The sequence below is a fragment of the Halichoeres trimaculatus genome, unplaced genomic scaffold (assembly GCF_033239565.1).
Source record: "Halichoeres trimaculatus isolate MK-OKI-2021-1 unplaced genomic scaffold, fHalTri1.1 fHalTri1_scaffold_8, whole genome shotgun sequence".
NCBI lineage: Eukaryota > Metazoa > Chordata > Actinopteri > Labriformes > Labridae > Halichoeres > Halichoeres trimaculatus.
In genome coordinates this window covers 1,923,115-1,944,263 of record NW_027437186.1, presented here as the reverse complement: position 1 = coordinate 1,944,263, position 21,149 = coordinate 1,923,115, and the positions used below count along the sequence as shown (strand labels likewise).

The 21,149-nt window shown below is 40.7% G+C and overlaps 1 long non-coding RNA gene across 1 annotated transcript; it reads right to left on the bottom strand.

The window, feature by feature from the left end:
• Positions 1 to 10,738: 10,738 nt before the first annotated feature.
• Positions 10,739 to 12,851, bottom strand: LOC141795409 (uncharacterized). Its single transcript, XR_012598597.1, has 3 exons — positions 12,642 to 12,851; positions 11,490 to 11,682; positions 10,739 to 10,992 (listed from the first exon to the last, which is right to left on the bottom strand). It is a non-coding gene; the product is annotated as an uncharacterized LOC141795409 (long non-coding RNA).
• Positions 12,852 to 21,149: the final 8,298 nt, after the last annotated feature.

The following is a 21,149-nucleotide window of genomic DNA, read 5'->3' as shown; positions in this document are numbered from 1 at the left end:
TTGAGAACACTGTTTGATTGTAACTAATTACTCCGATTTTACATTACAGGTGCTGAATGCAATGCACATGAGAACCTTCTCAAGAATGACACACCGTAATCATGTGCGTAACTACATTCTGGCTTCGGTGCTGCATAAATGGCGATCACACCAGACTGCCCAGCTTGAGGAACTCAAACAGAGGGAAACTGTATTTCTTGCTGGTGACATGCGTGCTGACAGTCCAGGCCATTGTGCAAAGTGTGGCTCATATTCCTTGATGGATCTTCAAACAAACAAAGTTGTTGATATCCAACTTGTACAGGTAAATAGATATTTTAAGACTAAGTAGATGATTTTCTTAACACTTGTTATTTTTTAATGAAGTAAATTTGTTATGTCTGTTTATGATCAACAGAGCAATGAAGTGGGAAACAGTGTCCGCATGGAAAAGGAAGGGCTGAGCCGGAGTCTGGTTTTCTTCGAGGAATGTGGTGTCAAAGTGGCTTGCTTGGTGACAGACCGACACACACAGGTCCAAAAGTTCATTCGGGAACAAAGACCAAACATTGACCACTTTTACGATGTGTGGCATTTATGTAAAGGTGAGATGATATGGAACATGTATTTTGTTATTTGTATGACTGCTAATCCTGTAAAAACTAAACACCCACAGTATGAAAACTCTTACATTTTTTTCAAATTGTTCCCAGCCCTCACCAAGAAGGTGGATGCCATCTCCAAGGAGAAGGACTGCCACAAGGTGAAATTATGGCAAAAAAGTATAAAAAATCACCTCTACTGGTCAGTATGTGGTTCACCGAGCGGAGAGGTAACAGTGGCAAAGTGGACATCACTTTTAAACCACATCCAAAATGTGCATGTTCACGAAAACCCACTGTTCCCTGAGTGCCTCCACGCCCCTTCCAATGATAAGAAGAAGTGGCTGAAGCCTGGTATGCCATTATTCAACAGCACTTATGTATTTTACTTCTGCTACTCTAAAATGTTGTCGGCAGCTATACACTAATTAACACGTTTGCAACTTTGCCTCCTCCAGCTACAAAGCCAACCTACAGGCTGGAGAAGGTGCTCATGAACAAGCGCGTTCTGAGTGATGTAAAGAAGCTGAGCCCTCTTTATCAAACATCTGCCTTGGAGGGGTTCCACAGTGTGATTCTGCGCTTCGCACCCAAAAATGTGGCCTTCTCATACCTTGGAATGCTCTGCAGGTAAACTGTGTCAATATTGTGCAAGTGTAACTGTGCGTAATACAAGTAAATACATTACATTTATGTCTACAGTAGTGTCTGTGGTATTTGAAATGTTCTTGGAGTAATCAAATACAAATCCTTCTTTTGTCAGGCTTTACCTGGCTCAACGAGAATTCTGGATGTAGCCAAGCAAGGACTGCTTCAGGAGAACTGCGGTTCCAAATAAAATTCCCCAAGGCCAAAAGAGGGGAACATGTTGTGTCCATGGTGAAGACAAGCTATACTACAGGTAAAGTTGTCATCTCTATAAGGTGTATAATTTAAAACCCTTTCACCCAGCTGACAAGTTTTTTGAAAACACTTGAGTGACGAGGTTTTAATAGCTAGGCTGTAAACACCAACATTTATGTTTTTTTTTCATAACGCCACAAGTTTAGACAGTATAAATTACTCAATGTGCTCTGTTTTGTGCTCTCTCCTTTTGTTTTAGAATATGTCACTGAACTTATGGACCTCCTTTTTAATGAAGTCCTCCATGACCCTGCACCCTTTGTGGCGGAGATGAAGGCAGTGGCTGTCCCTGGGTACCTGTGCTCACAGTATGAGCGACCTGAGAGGGCAGACGCAATTGAGAGCCATGTGTCCAGATTCGTCTGTCCAGATGGGGTGGAGGCAGCCCCAGGACGTGAGTCAACGCCCGTCTAACCCCACAAACATGTAAGTCACAGCCACGCAAGGTATGTTGCAGTGTTCATGATGACAGCCTGATCTGTCTTTTTCTTATTCCTGCCTATTTTTTTCCTTTTCTTATGTACAGGTCTCAGTATCAGGTCTCGCAGTACATGTGGCAGCTACTGTTCCTGTGACTTACCTTGTGCCTTGGCTTGGGCAGTATTTTTTTTTTTTCAAAACTTCACAGCTTCCTGACATTGTTCCATAGTGTATGGTATTTATTACAAATTTCTAGCAACTTATTTTCTCATTGAATAAACAGTCAAATTTTAATTTTAACCATGATAAAACACATCTTTCAGGAAGCAGTTAAAATTTATCCTGTTACTGTAATGAACACCCACTGACAAAGGAGAAAAAAAAGAAACGCTCTAACAAAAGAATCTCAGTTGAATGGAGAGGCCTGCGACTGATGTTAATAATCTTTGACTCTCAGTGGCAGCCCTAAAGGATGTTGTGAAAACCATACTGTCAGAATTTCTAGACATCTTAGTATACTGTAATACTTTTTATACCGCCTAAGCCTGCCTCAGCTCATCCCAGGACCAGAGCCCCACTGGCCTCTTTTAAAATCAGTAAGTTGTGACACATACAAATATGTGATTACTCAATTATTAATTTATTAAAAGTGCATTATAAACATGAGATTATAAAATTGGGTACATTTTTAAACGAACAAACAACAATATAAATACAAACTCAATGTTTAAATGGGGGGTTTAAAACCAGTATACTCCTCCTCTTCATCTGGGTACTCTTTCTGTATACGGAGGACAACACAGGACGGGATGACAACCCGGTTGTCCTTTCCGAGGTATCCCCAGCACCACGACACAAAACTCCTATAGGCCAGATAGCGAGCACGCCTGTAATGAAAAAAAGATTTTTTGATACTTTTATATTTTTATCTAGGTTTGTTTTTGGTTGGTTGTCCTGCAATCAAATTTGACACTGTGCAGGTGTCTTTCATAAAACATGATCAATATATGTTGTCTTTATAGCAGAACCTATCTGGTTTGACTGATGTACTAAAAACAGCATTCCCCTCCACATTTTGTCATGTCTTACAGTTTGGGACGTCAAGATGAGTTTCATTCATCAAACTATCATCTCCCTCATCATACTGGCTGAATGGGTGGACGAGAAAATGGACAGCAGTTTTCCATGGCCAATCCATGACCACACAGCTACATTTTCAGAAAGAATAATCATCTACTGATTAAAAATTATGAATTATGTGTTTGTTAAAAACTCAAGGCTGTGTCCAAAGGTGTTGGCAGGTCGCTCTTGACTTAACTATTTTGACTTTTCATTAAATTCTATCATTGCTCACTGTACAGCTATAAGGGCTCCATTCTTTTATTTAAATAATACCAACAAAATCTACTGACACTGTTTTATTGTATGTACTTGCTTTTCATTTGTCTGTACCTTTAAATATACATGTTTGATTCAATATGTTTAAAAACCAATGTGAAAAACAGCTCCAGAATGAGTAAGTTTTTAGTGCCAGCAATCTGTTCTACATGAGAGTGGATATATGGCCGAGAAGATGAGGGATTCAAATAGTTAGTCAAGCAGTACTTGTGTGCTTGGAGTGTATAAAAAATATGCTATATACATTAGTCGACATCACTAATATGATTGTAAAGACAGTGCATGTTTATTCTCAGGTACTAAACCTTACTGGTCTTTAAATGGCATGACATTTGATCAACAGCAGTGTAATTTGTAGGTATTGAAGATCAATAAAAATATTTTGTCTAACTTACACAGATCTTTCCTTTTCCTCCAGTGGCCCATGGTCTGCCTGATAAATGTTCAGGGAATTCTGCAGGGAGTAGATGTTCAGGCAGACTGGCTCAAGGCCTGGATGAAGAGTCATGCACCTTGGCTCTTCAGGCAGCTCTCGACATCGATTCTGAACCTATAGGAGTATAGGTGTTTTACTGCCAGACATGTAGTATTCTGCTTGTTACGTATTCATTATTTGAATTATACAGGTTTTCTTTACATACAGCATTGAGCTCCTTGCAGCAAACATTTTCCACCTCTGTGGGCATGGCTCTGCATTCTCCACATGTGCACCTGCACAACAAGCACATTTTAATCCCGCTCTAATCTTAACAATTTCAGTTGTCAGTTCTGTATTATGCATGCTACCACAAAACCTAAGCAGCTCAAGCATATTGTCTTACTCAGCCTATGCTGCAATCCACAAATTAATCAGAAGACAGATAAGTGTAACTGAGTAGTAGTCATACTAATACTACTTTTACAAGGTTTACGCAGAAAATATAGTAATAAATGAAAAGGCAAGCTATATATATATATATATATATATATATATATATATATATATATATATATATATATATATATATAAAGTATTTTTTTTTATCTGTGACCAGACAAGTATCTGGTGGAGTGTAAAAATGCGTTTAGTTCTTCATAGTTACATATTGATAGCCTGTTTTTGGCTAGGCTACAACGTTATTAGTCAGTAATACAGATTTTCTAAATTGCATAAATGTGAGAAATAATTTACCATTCTGTTGGAGACTGAGAGGAACGAGGCTGAGCTTTATCAGTGTCTGACTCAGAGTCAGTTTCTGGCTCTGATGGCTCAAACAGGTAGGGCTGGATCCGTCCGATGAGGCTGCTAGCGCTAGCTTCCATTGTCAGTGTAGCTGTCACCGTCACAGTTACACGGAGGCGGCTCCCTCCCGCGTGTGGGCGTGGTTTCAGCGCTGCTAACTGACACGCCCCCAGCGTCTCACAGCAGAGAGAAGTGCTTGTTTTTCCATGATTTTGAGACCTAATTTTATATACTAAACAATTTTTTTAAACTTTCAAATTTGGCTCAGTGGTTAATGACACATGTTTCTTTGCTGTGACAAACTAATAACACAAATTTGTTTCTGCTTTACACGGACTTTAAGGTGAGTTGATGAAAAGGAAAGTAGCTGCACTCTTACCTTGGAGCCATTAAATGGGCCTAGAGCCACTTGTTTCAAATGCCTTTATCCTGCTATTATGTTTACTCTTAAATCAAATTCTTATAAAACTGCGATTGCCCCACACCTTAGAAAGGACTCTGGGAAAGTATAATTTACTGCCTTTTAAATGTATAGTCTTCAGAATTTAAAAAAAAAAAGTGAGAGATTTTGTGTATTCAACAGAATCGTGCAAAAAAATGAACAACATTGTATGGGTGGTCAGGGAAAGAAAAGGCAAACTGTGTATGTATGTAATTTCTCTGGGCTATGTATGAATATTATTTGCATGAGAACCAAATCCCTAGAACAAAGGAAAGACATCTAAGTCTAAATTATTACTTTTGCCTGAAATATGTAGAGATGATTTCATTCCTCAAGATCAGTGTTACCCAACCCTGGTCCTGGAGGACCCCTGCCCTGCATGTTTTGGATGTTACCCCACTCCAGCACACCTGATTCAAATGAATGACACATTATCAGGCTCGAGCAGAGCTTGATGACAAGCTGATCATTTGATAAACAATCAAACTGTATATTTTTAACTGCCTATTTGTTTGGTTGTAAAAAAAAAAAAAAAAAAGTAGTGGGACTGTAGCCAGCTACTTCTGCACTGTAGCTTGTAGCTTAACTTGCTACATTTCTCTGGGTTAGCTTTTGCTGTAGTGAAGCTATAGTTTATCAAAATGAACTTGTAGCTTAACTTGCTACATTTTCCAAGTAGCTTGCCCATCACTGCCAATATCCCTGTTGTCTTACCTTTTTTAATACTTCCCGCCTTCCACAGTGGTCTGCACTGTGTACTTCGGAGATTAAAATGGTTAACAGGGGCACTGGTGCGACCAACAGTCCTTCATGGGATCTCCATAAGGCTTTTTCATCTGTTGTCGCCCCTCTTTGTCGCCACAAGTTTTGTTCTGTTTCACTTGCCTCTTTTTGTATTAGCACAATGTCTTCAGGAGTGACTGTTGGTTCAAGTGAGATCTCAGGAGCCAAGATGGCTGCTTCGCACTTGGATGCTGCTTTGGCAGCCTCATTGGCTGCATTTTTTCCTTTTATCACTACATCGTTACCTTTATAATGAGCTTGACACCTAATGATTGCAAGTTTGGATGGCAACATCATTGCCGACATCAATTCACTTATCTGGTTACCATGCTGTATTGGACTACCATCTGTTCTTCTGAATCCTCTTTGTCTCCACAATGAACCAAAAAGATGGCAAACTCCGTGCGCATATGCTGAGACAGTGCATACATTAGCTACTTTCCCCTGTGCTAATTTACAGACTACAGTCAATGCTTTTAATTCAGCCAGCTGTGCTGAACATGGTTGAGCACAACCTTCAGCTTTTTCTGTAACAAACTTGTTAGCTTCTTGTCTCACTACCGCAAACCCTGCATGATTTCCTAGGTGGTCTCGGTAACAGGAACCATCAACAAAGTATGTCACATCTTCACAGATTATTGGTGTGGACTCAAGGTCAGGTCTGAGTTTTGTGTATCTCATTGTTTCGGCGATGCACTCATAAGGGTCACCCTCAGTTTCTAGAGGAATCACGTTTGCTGGATTTGTTGTCTGACATCTCTTTATTGTTATATCTGGATACGACAACAACGGTGTATACTGCAAACAGCGCAACTGAGTTACAACGAACTTCCCTTGGTTTATCAACTGACTGATTTTGTGATGAGTGAGAATAGTAACTGGATACCCCATTGTTATTGTGGATGCTTTTTCATATGCAAAATGCACTGCAGCTAGGCCCTGATAAAATGGCAGCCACCCCTCAACCACATTGTCAAGTTTTGTACTGTAGTATGACGACCACAGCATGTTTCCTGCATTAACACAGCTGTTGCATACATGTCTGCTCTGTTTGATACATACAACAAGAATGGTTTGTCGTGGTTTGGTGTTGCAAGACAAGGAGCGGTTTGCATTTCTTGTTTTAGTGTTTCGAATGCCGTCATTGCTTCGCTCGTCCATTTCAACTGAGCTTTCAAAGATACATTACCTGCTGCTTTGATCATTTCTCTCAATGGAGAAGTTTTTTCAGCATAGTCCTCATTCCAGTCAGAACTGTAACCCGTCATTCCCAAAAATGTCATCATCTGCTGTACATTCATCCCAAATAACACAGCACCTGATGGTATATTTTCTGTGTCTAACATGAGTCTGATTCTGTCCGAGGTTTCTGCCTGTTAAAGGGAAGTTTTTCCTTGCCATTGTAACTTGCTAAATGCTGCAAAGTCCTGTACTCATGGTGGATTAAGATAAGATAAGACTCCTTATCTTGTCTTGATGTTGGGTTTCTGCTAATATATTTTATTAACATTTACAGGTCTAGACTTGTAAATGTTTTTGTTAAGTGTCTTGAAATAACATTTGTTATGATTTGGCGCTATACAAATAAAGATTGATTGATTGATTGATTGAAGTTAGCTCTCCACCACTACCTGTACTCAGCTTCCAGCTGTCGTCTGCCTCTGCGTGTTCATGTGGTTCAGGAGGCGTGGTTCCGGGTGAAGCCTGGAGGGAGGGGGTGGGGTTGCTTCAGTTGTATCATTTGAAAATTCACCTAAGTGCTGCAGCTCGCTCAATCTGACCTACCCTACCTTTAAGCTACAGAGAAATGTCTGTTTCTGAGGAGGACCTGGCAAGAATGGCAGAGGACAAGGTGATGTAGCTACATAATGTAAGTCAGTATTCAAGGGCATTGCCTGTCACATCTCCGGGTTAAGTGTTTTTACATTTCTCCCCATGTATCTTGTCTTGTTAATTGTTCTGGTCTCACTCTTGTCTCTTGTTTCAGGCCTTGTGACTTCCTGCCTTCCTGTGTCACCTCGCCCCTGATTACCTTATTGTGTCACACCTGTGTCTTGTTAACCGCTCTCTTCCAGTGTGTATTTTGATACATACAACAAGAATGGTTTGTCGTGGTTTGGTGTTGCAAGACAAGGAGCGGTTTGCATTTCTTGTTTACCGCTCTCTTCCAGTGTGTATTTCTACCCAGTCTAACCTCCCTTCTGTGCCAGTTTGTCTTGTCCCTTCAGTCAGTTCGTTCCAGCGTTTTTCCTCGTGTTACCTTGGTGTGTTTTTGGATCTTTGCCTGCCTGTTTACTGAGTCTTAGTCAGTAAACATTAAAGTTTTTATTTTCAGGTTTTTTGTTTATAAAAATAAAGTCACTAAAATGGCTAAAATGATAGTTTTCTTTAAGTTTGTAAAAATTGTTATTGGTGAATACAAGGTGCACCAGATGAAATCTTGCCTAGGGCACCAAATTGGTTAGGGCTGGCTCTGCCCACGGACCCCTGCCAGCAGTCCGTGGTTGAGGTTGACGCCTCTGATCTGGGCATTGGGGCTATCCTCTCCCAAGTTAACCCTAAGGACGGTAAGATGCATCCTTGTGCCTTTTTGTCCAAGAAACTATCCACGTCTGAATGCAATTATGACACTGGGGACTGCAAGTTGCTGGCAGTGAAGGTGGCTCTGGAGAAGTGGCAGCTTAGGCATCATTCCAGATATGGACTGATCACAAAAATCTTGAGTGTTTGAAAACTGCCAAGAGGCTGAAGGCGAGGCTTGTTGGGCCATTTTCTTTAGCGGTTTCAACTTTATACTCTCATACCGCCCCGATCCAAGAGTGTTAAGCCAGATTCCCTGTCTCACAAATTCGACCCCCCTGACCAGGTCACTGAACCTAAGCCCATTCTCCCCAAGTCCTGCTTCATCTCTGCATTTACATGGGGAATCAAGAGCAAAGTTATAGTGGCATCTGAGAACATTCCTGTCAACCTTGATTGTCCAGTGAATAAGCTGTTTGTGGTTGATTCTCTGAGGGGGGAGGTGATTGAGTTCATTCTTAGCATGACCCACATTCTTAGCACCTGGTGGCGCTGGTTATGGCGACACGCAGCAGCAGTGTGTGAGATGCTCGTTTGTTTGGCTTTGTTTTAAGTGTTTTATTTACTCCTTTTACAAATTCTTTTAACTACTTGTGAAAGACAATGGCAGCAGGGAATCACCCCAGTGTGTGTGTGTGTGTGTGTGTGTGTGTGTGTGTGTGTGTGTGTGGGGGGGGGGGGGCATTATTTTCATTTTAATACTTTTATTCCACCTTTTACTTGGAGCATGTGAGAGTGGTAGACCTTACCAGTATAGCCGTGACTTCTTACTCCTGCTTCGTGAGTCCGGGATGGGCACCGTAGATCCCTCGACAGCTATTCCCCCGGACATCAACCGGCTGATTCCCCTGACGGAGAACCGGAGCGGGACGGGCCGAGGCGTGCGAGGAAGAGGGAAACGCGGCAGATTGCGGCAGAGACTCAAGTGGCAGGGCCACTGTCGGATACCTCTACCCACTGTCATCCTGGCCAATGTTCAGTCGCTTCGGAATAAAGTGGATGAGCTTCAGGGTAACGTCAAGTACCTGGCAGAGTACAGGGACACATGCATCCTGGCCCTCACAGAGACGTGGCATAAGGAGCAAGACCCACAGTCAGAGCTGGAGATTGACGGATTTGGAGTTCCCTTCCGCCTTGACAGAGACCCCGCAGCGACCGGCAAGTCACTCGGCGGGGATGTGTGCCTCTACGTCAATAAAAACTGGTGCAAAACGGTGATTTTCAGGGAGACACTGTGCACTAAAGACATTGAACTATTGTCTGTGTCACTGCGACCGTTCTATCTCCCCAGGGAATTTCCACAGTTATTTATTACTGTTGTTTATGTTCACCCTAAGGCTAATGATGATGTAGCCACTCAGGCTATGCTAAAAACAGTGCAGCGGCTGCAGGGGTTAGGGCCGGATGCACCGCATCTTATTTTGGGTGATTTCAATCACTGTAAACCGTCAAAGTCCTTGGGTAACTTTTACCAATATGTGACGTGTCCCACTCGACATGGAAAGTGTCTGGACCTTTGCTTCGGATCCATTAAAGGAGCATATAAGTCTTTCAGCAGAGCTCCACTCGGTATGTCCGATCATAGATATATCTAAAGGCTAGATAGCTTACAGACGCTGTAAGCCAATGAGGGCTGACGTCGCTACGCGGCGGCCATCTTACCTTGGGGCTGCTGGCTCACTGATAACATTAATGCCTATGGAGCATGTACTATTGAATTAACTATAACTTGCTCAATTTTCATCCGATTTTTAAACGGTTTGATTTGTTTTAAACGTCAGAGATGTAGTTATGCTACTGCATATTTACGGATGATTATAACCATGAACTTTCATGTTAAATTAAAAAAGTAGATAGTAGAGCATTACCTGCCATGGCTGTACACATACACACAGTGAAATTAAACGTCAGTGTTTATGTTAAACATTTAATAGTTTGATATTTTATATTTCTAATTAATACATTTATTAAATATAAAGGGGTAAGTTGACCCACATGATATTTTAAACTTAAACTGAAGAAATAATGTATGGACATTATATGTGATTCATATTGGTTCAATTTACCCCAAGGCTTTTGGTTCATCTTGCCCCATGACCATCAGTTTGATAAAACCTAATTCATTTAATGATTCAGAATGATCTTTTGCTAAATGATTCACATAGTTCTATACGTTGAATATCACTAACATGCTTAATGTATAACTTTAGACCTGGGTCTATTTGCTTTAGCCTCAAAATAATCATACCACAAAAGTCAAAGAATTCTACAGCCAGTTGGAAATAATGTTTGTGTTCTTATTCTAGGGTCTCGTGACAACTCGTGACAACTCGTGTAAAGTTTTAAAGATCAAGAGGATGGTTCATTCATCTTACCTGTTCTCCCCTACATATATTTTATTATACATTTTAAATAAACACATTTAGTAACATGACATCAAGGTTACTTTTATTAACAGGTGTGCACAATTACAAAACAATTCAACTGTTTTTCTTTGCCCTCCTCTCCCTCGCCAAGGCATTGCTCTTCTCCCGCTGCAGTTTCCGCACTATTGCCAAGGCTGCATCGAGTTTGGTCTTTATACCCTTGGGGCAGAAAGGCAATGCATACAGGTGGTCAGGGGCCTTCCTCTTCAGGCTCTTTCTCCTCTCTCCAGTGGCTGTCTGAGGTTTTGGAAAAATATAATAATAATAATGAGGACAGTAATAACAGTAACTTTTTAACAATTTATGTTCACCTGTCAGTGCTGTGTTCAATACAAAGTTATGTTCTTTAAATCTACAAAATAAAACCCAAATCAGTGTTCTTTTAATACATTGATTTAAATAGATTGTCTTGGCTAAAGGCGAAGTTAATTTTTGGGTCTCTCGACAAAAATGTCAGTTTTGATTGTATAGGTTTCCTACACCTTGTTGTAGTTTGCACATGTTTATTCATAAAAGTGTATGAGTGACATGAGCAAGTGACAGCCTGTGGTTCTCAATCCTTTTACACATATTACCACCTTCTAGAGGCAGCAGTGCATCTTGTTGCTACCGGCTAAAATATACAGTTACATATTAAAATGTCCTTAATGCACAACACTTAATGTATTCCTAAACTTGCAAAAATCATGACAACACGTATAGCACATATTCTTGTTGGCAATTGATACACATACCCTTTGGAGATGAGCAGGGAAGTTGAAAATGGCTGGCACAACAACAGCCTTAAGCCGGACAGTCTGCCCTGTCCTGTCAAAATCCTCACTCCTGAAATGTTTGCTGCACAGTTTGCTGTTTTTTCATGCAACAAAACCGTTCCTTCTTAGAGCAAGTTCCCACTGTCTCCTCTTCTCTGCGTTTTGGGGAAACCTTAAAAACATGAGAAGATACCAAGATATATAAATTATTGACAACATTTTACACCCTTCTTACCTTTAACATTAATGGTAAGAACAAAAATACAGAGCTAAATTATGAAATTGTTGGGGTAATTTGTGTAGCCTATGCTTGAATGCCATTATGAAACCTTAAATAATAGTAACATGTTAAAAGAAATGTGAAAAAGAAATATTCAATGATTATTATGTAAACAAATGGTAGAAACATTTCTAAAACGTCAGGGTCAAAATAACTTGTATTATACAAGTACAAATCCACTAAGTTAGCAACAATTATCCTAAATATGTCCCTCAAGTCATTTCTTGTGAAAGGTGATTCCACCGGCTCTGGTTTTGAAGGAACATTCGTTTGAGCATCCATATGCTGCACAAAAGTGTGCCATCTTGTACTGTAGGGGGGTATTTTTGCAAACAGAAAGCCAGCCAGTTACTGTATCACAATGAATCTAAATCTAGGATATATTTCACTAATGAAACAGCTTGTCATGTTAAAATAACATAATTAACATTAACATAACCATGTTAAAACAAATGAGTAATGCCTTTCCCATGTGTATAGAATTTAGTCAGGTTACTTTGTGATAGTCCAAGTGGCTCACGCGTCTCATTTACAACCTCGTTTCTTTGCTAGCTAATACCCAACTGCATCCACACAAATTGTCATTAAGACAAAATGTGTTGTTGTCAATAAATTATTATTGGTCTCACAGAAACCCGTATAATAATTGCAACTCACAGATTGCAGCCCTGCTAATAGCTGTAATAAACACACAACTGTGCAGCGATTTTCGAAAAGAAAACGGCAATTTCAACAGGTCTGCACGGCTTGAATCATAGCCACGCTAAAAAGGTTTTTAATAAACCAAACCGTTTGCAAATCTGTCAAGAATTCAGCAAGTTAAGTGTATTTGGTTTGTGTAAGTCGCTCACCTTCCATCCACTACTGTAGAGCGCTCCGGAGAAGTCTCCCTAGGTAAGATGGCCAACCAGTGACGACGCCGGCGAAAGTCCCATGAGCCATCTAGCCTTTATATATGTCACTGGCTGTGTCCGAAATGGCATACTAACGTACTACTCATACTAAGTGTGACGTCAAAAATAGTATGTAGTGCGTTCACATTAAATAGTATGAAAAGATTGTGTGCGCGAGAAATACCCGGATGTATACTATATCGGTAAAAATTTTTAGTATGGGAGGTGGGCATACTAGTCGTACTGACACGCCCCATAATGCATTGCGAGCCCCGTATTTACAAACGTAAATTCATGAGATGACAAGATGAGAAGCGACTAGAATGGACTTAGCTCTACAGGGAAACCTAAACGTAAGTACAAAGAAATAAAGTGCCTGAGGCGACGGACGGATCGTCTTCGGTGTCTGCGAGCAGTAAACATTTTTTAATTTTTTGGAGAGAGATGAATTCGTCTTGAGACCGGTGTTAGCTAAAAATCATCCACTAGCGAACTTCTTGTTTTCAAAATAAAAGCACCCGTTTATCTCCTTTAAGTTCTTTAACGCTTTTGTAAATTGGGCTCTTGTTTTGGAGCGGACCGGAAGTTTCTTCGATAGCATATTGGCGCGCTTAACAGAATGTCCGAAATGTCGAAATAAAATTTGTATCCGTGCGTTTTATTGCCCAAATGACCACATTTTGGTTTTCTACGTGATGACTTTCTCGCCTAAAATGTTCTTAAAACTTTCAAATGTGGCGAATCAACAGAGATATTTGATAGCCTGGTGTGCTTCCATAGACTTACGTGTGCTTCCAATTTTTGTAATCGGAGGTTTTGAAATGCATCATGGGAAACCGAGTAGTATACTACGGTGTAAACGGTTGGCACTCTAATCATACTTATAGTATGTAGTATACAGTATATACACAACGACCATGTAGTATGTAGTACGTTAGTATGCCATTTCGGACGTGTGTCCGATCACAACATCGTTTATTTGGTTCCGTCTTACAAATTCGTCCTGAAGAGGAACAAGCTGGAGAGAAGATTGGTTCCGGTTTGGTCAGCGAAATCAATCCACTGCCTCCAGGACTGTTTCCAAAACACAGACTGGGATTTGTTCATAAATGTTTGCGAGGATATTGATGATTTAACTGATGTTGTCTCATCATATGTTTCTTTTTGTGAGACTTCCATCATCCCAAAGAAGGAAATTTTCCTCTATCCCAATAATAAGCCGTGGGTGACTAAAAGTGTCAAAACAGTAATTAATCAAAGGAACATTTGCTTTAATCAGGGTAACACTGCTAGATATAAGGAGCTTCAAAAACAGCTTAAGAAGGAGCTTAAAATTGCTAAATGCAGATACAAGGACAAGGTTGAGAGCATGCTAAGAGCAGGTAGCTCTCAGCCTGCATGGGAGGGGGTCAGATCAATGATGGGGATGCAATCTAGGAAGAGCCATGTCTCCCTTGATAGAATGCCTGATCTGGTGTTCTCAAATGAACTGAACAATTTTTATGATTGTTTTAACAACTGTAATTTTAGTGAGGAACTGTCAGTTTTTAAATGTGTTGTCTCCTCACAGAATAATGTTGTTGACAGGGGCAAAGTGTGTAAACTTTTCCGGGGAGTCAAGGAAAGAAAAAGCCCTGGCCCGGATAGCATTGGAGGGCGTGTTCTCAAGAACTGTGCTGATCAGCTGGCAGACATATTTACTTTTCTTTTTTCAATGTCCCTTCAGCTTCATAAGGTCCCCTCACTTTGGAAGGACTCCATTATTGTCCCAGTTCCCAAATCTGCATCCCCTGAATCACTAAATGATTTCAGACCTGTGGCTTTAACTTCTTTAGTTATGAAATCATTCCAGAAAATTGTCAAGGAAATGCTTTTGACCTGTGTTCAAGACAACCTGGACCCACTGCAATTCGCTTATAGATCAGGCAGAGGTGTTGAAGATGCTTTAGCCACTCTTTTGAATCTTGTCTTGACTCATCTTGAGGGAGCCAAGACTTTTGCCCGTCTTTTATTTATTGATTTTTCATCTGCTTTTAACTGCATACAGCCACACATTTTAGCAGAAAGATTGATGGACTTCCACAGCCTAGATCCTGGTCTAATTGCAGACTGCAGGGCATAGTGAGAGTGTGCAGCAAAATTGCAGGCACTGACCTAAACGATCTCTCTGATGTGCAAAAGCTCAGGACCCTAAGTAAGGCCCGCTCACTCCTCACTGACCAGAGCTACCCCTTGGTTAGTGAGTTTGTGCTGCTTCCATCAGGCTGCAGGTACATCCTGCCAAGATGCAGGACTAACAGACTTAAGCATTCTTTTGTCCCTGTTGCCATAGGTCTTCTTAATAAGTGACTTACCACTCTGTTTTTTCGCATTCTATTTATTTTATTATTGTCCTCTGTGTGAGATGTTGCTGTGACTGTGTGTGTTGTACTGCTGACTGTAGAGAAATTTGCTCCATGGGGACAATAAAGACACCTTGAACCTTGAACCTTGAGTCCAATAAGGTTTCATGTCACCCAGGGGCTCTGAAGACTCTATTTGTTGTTCAACAGTGTTTCTGGCGGCCCAACATGAACAGAAATGCTATAGATTATGTCAATGCCTCTTCTGTGTGTGTCACTCACAAGGTTTCCCATCAGGGCCCACACGTATTGTTGAGGCCTCACTATCTAATGGTAACACTATAGTACTCACTGTTGTTGATAGACTGTCTAAAATGCTTCCCTCAGCCAAGGAAACGGCCAAGGTAATGATTAATAATGTGTTCAGGATTCATGGGTTTCCTCAGGACATTGACAGAGGGCCACAGTTCGCTTCCCACTTTTGGAAGGAGTTCTGCAGGTTGCTGGGGTCTTCTGTCAGCCTCTTCTCTGGGTTTCATCCTCAAACTAATGGTCATAGTGAGCGAATCAATCAGGAGATGGAAATGGGCTCTGCATCACTGCCTCCCAGAACCCTGACTCCTGGTCCGAGAAGTTGGCTTGGGTGGAGCTAGCGCACAACACTTTACCTTCAGCCTCCTCTGGTTTTTCCCCCTTCTATAATGTTCATGGTCATCAACCTTCTCTGTTTCCTTCCATAGACAATGAGTCCTCTGTACCGTCCACTTTGGCCCTGGTCAGGCGCTGCAGGGAGCGAGCTCGCCAGGTCCTCTTCAAGTCTTCTACCACCTATAAGGCAGCTACGGATCGCAGGAGGATGCCAGCTCCGGTGTATGCTACAGGGCAGAAGGTCTGGCTGTCTACAAAGGACCTGCCACTTTGGGTGGAAACCTGGAAGCTCGTTTTCCAGGTTCATTGGTCCGCCCCTGTTTGTGAATGGTGACCTTGTCTTCACTGTTAGGAAGCTCCTGGCTGTATGTCGTTGAGGCCGAGGCCTCCAGTACTTGGTGGATTGGAAGGGGGGGGCTACTGTCATGTCTGTATAGTTTTATTCATTTCTGCACATTCATGTCATGCTTTTATTTTGAAGTCACTAACCTTTGTCTCTGTTTTAGATGTGTTCTTGTCTGCCCTGCCCCCATCTGGTCTCACCTCCTTCCAGATTGTTCCTCCCCACCTGTTTCCCATTACCTTCATTACCTCTCCTATTTACCCTCATGTCTCCCACTATCTTGTTGCCAGTTTGTCGTATCCCACAGTCTTGGTCCCAGCCTTTCTGTCATAGTTCTAGGCAGTGTCTCAATTCAGGGGCTGCAGCCTCCGTAGGCTGTAGTATTCGGAGGACCTGGCCTTCGTAGCCTGTGTAGACCGCAAAGGCCAAACTGAATTGAGACGGTCTGGTCTACGAGGCATTTCCTGTTTGTCACCCTTGACGTCACCCTTGACGTCACCCTTGACGTCACACAGCGCCGCCCTCACCTGTCAGGCTTACATTGCTTTCAAACTCACGTAAACCAAAACCTCACATTTAAAACAGGATGAATTTTCCTTTATTTTTTTACTTTGCATTATTATTATTATTATTATTATTATTATTATTATTATTATTATTATTATTATTATCATTTTCTTAATTGATAGAGTATAGAACCACCATTTACATGAGAGTAAGGCAACAACGTACATTTTCAACATTTGATCAAGTGCTGGGGGATGATAGATAAAAAAAAGTATAAAATACAAGCTGCTGAAATGATTTAATGTCTTTTTTTGAATTTCCTGTAAGTTTTTTCCCCCAGAGAATTTACATTTATGAACTTATTTTTATATAATACTGAAAAGATTTAGAAAGAACTGTTTTTCGTCAGTATATTACCTGAAAAGAGCCCAAACAACACATTTTCACACAGTAAAACAAAATATTCTTTGATGTTTTAGAAACATAATCACATAGTTGTTGCCAGATATCCTTCACATTTGGATAAAACAGGACTCCTTTTGGAGTTTGGCCGTGTCCATCATCTTCAGCGTTCATGCCCAATGAATCTTGGGATATGTGAGGCTATGAAGGTTTCACCGAATCCGTCCATCGCCGCCCCCAAAACGAAGGACGGATTCGTCAGCCGCATTTGGAGGAGCTTTAGATTGGAACAGCCTCCGATGCATCGCTGTGACGTAATCGGTCTTCAAATCCAGCCTCCTTAGGCTGCAGCCCCTGAATTGGGACACCGCTATAGTCTTGCCGTGTTTTGAACCTTGCCTGCCTTTTTTGACCACACCTTTTGCCTCACATCTGCCTGTTACCTCTGCCTGTTTTGGACTGCCAATCTGTGTACCGACTGCACTTGTGTCTGCCCTTTCTGTGCTTTAGTTCATGACACATTAGGGTTAAGACGCTCAATGTTTTCTTTCCTTTTCAGTAGCACACAGGCAGAACAATTGGAGCTACAGTGATGGGTGTGGGTTTTCTAAAAAAAAAAAAAAGAATAATAAGAATATACAATGTTGAACACTCACAAATACATAACAATAATATACATACATTACATTTTTATTACAGAAATAAAAAGAAACTTCAAACACTCATCGCTCAACTACATGTAGCCATGTAGTTGTTTTATTTAAACAGAAGTTTCAACTGGTGTGAGATAGTTCTCACAGTTTTCTAATGTGTTTTTTTTTTTTTTTTTTTTAGTGTAACATTGATGTGAAATAAGTAAAATGTGAAGCAGATTTTAAATGAGCTGTACAGTAACATGTTGTCGCCAATGGTCACAAGGTGGCAATATTGACTAATTTCATACAAATAAAATGAGTATTTCCTCTTCTAAAAGGTTCCTTCTGTATTTTTTAAATAGAAAGGTTCATGACAGGTACAGGAGGGTAGAGTAGAAAAATTACTCAAGTTAAAGTATTGGTTCTTTCAAATATTTTTACTCAAGAGAGGTAAAAGGTAATTGCATTTAAAGTACAATTTATCGGAAAAGTTACTCAAATAATTGTACTGGAGTAAATGTAACTTATTATCACCACCTCTGGATATGGGGGAGAAAAGTCGCATAAGAAAAGTGTTCTCCAGAGTCAAATGTTAATTCATAGATCTCAATCTTTCTGTAAAGAGCACTTTTAGAGCCTTCTTTTTCTAGAGGTGTGATGGTTACCAGTATCAATCAATCAATCAATCAATCAATCAATCAATCAATCAATCAATCAATCAATCAGTCTTTATTTGTATAGCGCCAAATCATATAAAATGTTATCTCAAGACACTTTCCAAAAACAGTAACAGGTCTAGACCCGTTAACCCAGTGGGTGAGTATGACATTTGATCTGCTTTTGTGTTTTAGATGGATCAAGATATTGTGATGTTCCTTGGAGAAGACAAACTCTCTCCCTTCATTTTCCTCAATCTAGAGACCGTGTTTTTGCCAGAAACTGAGAGGAATTATCATTAAGTGAAAAGATACACAGCAAAGGAAACAAACCCATACTCATCAGTGTAGCTCCTGTTGTTCTGCCTGTATGCTGCTGAAAAGAAAAGGAAAGAAAACATTGAGTGTATCAACCTCTCTGAGGTTTTTTCTACCCCATGTACTCTGCTTTGTGGTCTCATGTGGTGTTCTAGTCTACACATCAGCATAAGCCTGCTGATACACCTTCAACTAGTGCCTAGTCTGAACTTTACTGGTAGTTTCTCCACTACAACCAGGGCCCTGTTCTACGAAGCAGGATTACTGCCTAGGTAGCTTTGAGGATAAGTTCCGGATTCCCTGTTCTGCGACACGGGATCACTCCTCAGCAAGGCGAGTCTCCATGGCAACATACGCTGAACGACTAACCTGCCCCGGGGCAGGTTAGGTTCCAGATTGAACTCGCGGACTATAAAAACCCTGCCCACTGACCAATGAGCCCTCACGAAAAAATTTCTTGTCCGTTCTTAGAGGATCCCATGGACATCGTAGCTCGCATTGTCCGAGGAGCACCCCAGCACGCAAGAGTTTTCGGGGACCGCACCGACCCACTCTCTTTTTCGGATGACCACCTTTCTGAAAGGTACCGGTTTTCCAGGGAGGAGTTGATAGTACATGACACTTTCTACAGGTAGTTAAAGGGAATGAAGAACTCTCATTGCCGTAATAAGATCTTCAATGCCAACACTTCTGTTCCATGACAATATTTTATTGCCCATATTAGAATTGTGACAGAAATTCATGTAGGGCTACATATCACACAAAAAATGTTAACACGATAGGAATGAACAAATGAATAAACTCATCTAGGTATGTTGCATGTTACAGTAAAAGTGCATGGTGAACAGTGCTATTTCAGGATGATAATGGCACAAAAGATTTTTTTTGCACTGCACTTACACATTTTGACTGTCAGCAATGTTCTGCCAGCACTCCTTCCGTGCTTTGGCAGCGGCTTTTCCGTGCTTTTAACGTTAATTACATGTTTCACCTCGTCATACTTCCTCATGATCACCTCCTGCTCCTCCTGTGTGAAGTATGCGCTCCTTCTCTCTCTGGCCTGCTCTGACGCTCCAGACTGCTCCATGTTCGCGATTGGTCAGATGCAGCGGGCTCCGCCTTATATGCGTGCACGCGCTCATTGCCAAGCTGGATCAACTTATGAGGTTGATAACCAGCGTCGTAAAATCGTGTAGCGAGACCGCCGGCTACGGCGCTCAGTTCAGCGAGGTAGCTCCAAGGCTATCTCGCTGAACTGAGCGCCCGTAGAATAGGGCCCTGAAGGACACAAGCTGGTTTCAACTGGACTGCAACTTAGCCACCAGTTCAACCAGCTTAATAACAACTACATTACAAATTATAAAACGTTATTTAACGACAAATTTCTGTTACCCTTTGGTTTCAACATAAAAAGTTTCAATTCTAATTTATTCTTACACTGGTTAAAGTTGTTTTTGTTAATTTATTTTTAGTAGCAAGAGTGTGTGTCCAACTTTTCCTCAATTTAGTAGTTATCATTATTAACTTAGGTGATTTAAATCATTTTGTGTCCATCTTGTGCAGGTAAATACAGGTGTTACGGCTTTATCATGGTCTAAATGTGTCATGTTTATGATTCTACAGAAAATTAAATTGCAAAGTCAACGTTTGCCTACATTCACGTTACCTTAGCTTAGCTGAAGCAACCAGATAGATAGCAGTTTGATAGCCTTTCAGCTAACCGTTAGGCCTAAACAAACCCAGTCAAGTAAACAAACTAAAGTAAAGTGTGACTTACTGGTAGGCTACAGCTACAACCAGTGGCTGAAAGACGTTTGTGGCAGCTCTTGGAGGTTGAAATCAAGACAAACACAGTATAAATTCGTTATCACGAGAAAATTATCTGTTATGCCGAAATAACGTGGAAAAGTTCATTACCACATGAAAACTACCTTTGTTATATCAATGAACTGTCACTCTTAAAACGCTGTGTGTGTGTGTGTGTGTGTGTGTGTGTGTGTGTGTGTGTGTATGTGGGTGTGTATGCAAATATATGTTAATATACTTTATCTGACGGTGAAAATGAACAACTATGTGCACACATTGCTGTGTTTCTTAAACTCATTTGCCTCCTCTGATACCGTTGTTCCCCTAGTTTATCCACCTCAGGGGTCTTTGACATTCTATGGATCAAATATTTTCTCTATGTATGGTTTTAAATTAAATCTAACCTGTATTCTCAGTTGTATTTTTGCAATAATTGAAGAAATGTGCAGTTATTTATTGTTTTATTATTATTATTATTATTATTATTATTATTATTATTATTATTATTATTATTATTATTATTATAGGTATTTAACAACCCTTTCAGTGTTGAAAGAACCCCCGAAGGGATCCCCACCTCCAGTTTTAAGAACTATGGTCTACATAGCTGAATAAGGAGTCCAGACCCAATTCACTTCCAGAAACTGTATTAAACTTAAGAGTGGCATGCAAATTTTGCTTTCTTTGGTTGAAACTGAACCAGTATAAAGTAACTGTCGGATATACCTGCACTATACTAAACTACTCACACAAAAAATGAATCTTATCCAGTGTTTTGTCTTATTTTCTGGAGGAAATGTCTTTTAATA